This window comes from Propithecus coquereli, unplaced genomic scaffold, assembly GCF_000956105.1.
Source record: "Propithecus coquereli isolate 6110/MARCELLA unplaced genomic scaffold, Pcoq_1.0 Scaffold6, whole genome shotgun sequence".
NCBI classification, from domain to species: Eukaryota; Metazoa; Chordata; class Mammalia; order Primates; family Indriidae; genus Propithecus; species Propithecus coquereli.
In genome coordinates, this window is record NW_012151951.1 from 7752124 (window position 1) to 7753297 (window position 1174).

Here is a 1174-nt window from a genome sequence, read left to right on the forward strand (position 1 = left end):
TACTAGGAGTAATGTCTGTATGTCATTTTACATTGTTTTTTTGCAGGCATATAAAGCAGTTGTTAATGATGCTACCATATTTAAACTTGAATTACCTTTGAAGCAGAAGGGGTAAGCTTTTTAAAAATATTTACATTTTTAGAGTATAATACATGTTACTGGATATGCAAGATGCCCTATTACGCTGTTAGGTTTGTGTTTGTCATTAGTATAATGATTTTTGCTGCCTTCGGCTGTTTTTTAAAAAACTCTCAATTTATAACTTCTTGTTAAAGTATCTCATTTTATGACCAAAAAATGTTGACTTTATTTTTTCAGAGAGAAAAAAATATTTTATTTCTATCTCTACTTGATTGTTTTGCCCTCATTAATCACTAAAAGTATTGTGTTACCTCTAAAAGCATAAAAAATGACTCAATTTACCGTAATGATATGAAAAAGGAAATCAATTTTTTTTTTTTTTTTTTTTAAGACAGAGTCTCACTTTGTCTCCCTAGGCAGGGTGCAGTGCCATCATCATAGCTCACTGCAACCTTAATGTCCTGGGCTCAAGTGATCCTTCTGCCTCAGCCTCCTGAACAGTTGGGACTACAGGTGCCCAACACCACGCATGGCTGATTTTTTCTGTGTTTTTGGTAGAAACAGGGTCTCACTCTTGCTCAGGCTGGGCTTGACCTCCTGAGCTCAAGCAATCCTGCCTCAGCCTCCTAGAATGCTAGGATTACAGGCGTGAGCCACTGTGCCTCACCAAAAAGGAAATGAATTCTAATGTAAAGTTTTGTATTACCATTCTGAATAATTGATCACTCATTCGTAAGACGAATTTGCCTATGCTGAGTACAATTTATAGAAAATTTAGCAGCTGAAATTTATGAAATAATAAATCCAAGCTATAGTACTTTCATAGTACTACTAAGTAGCAATGAAGGTTAATAGGCAAAAAAACCTTTTGGTGTAGTTTCTAGCTGAGAATTACTAATTTAAAGAAATTTTATATATAATGTTAAAACTTTTGGAAAGTATTGAAAAATAGCAGGAAAATCATTATTCACGTTTTTTCTATTAATTTTTTTCAGTTTGTCTTTTTTGAGCTGTGTAAGTTGCTTGAGTAATATTACAATGGAAGATGTCTGAGTCATACAGTATTTTGATACTTGACATATTTTAGAAGGGC

General features: G+C 33.3%; 1 protein-coding gene across 1 annotated transcript in view; it reads left to right on the forward strand.

The window, feature by feature from the left end:
- CUL5 (cullin 5) overlaps nucleotides 1-1174 on the forward strand; it is a 159083-nt gene that overhangs the window by 132459 nt on the left and 25450 nt on the right. The window lies entirely within an intron of this gene.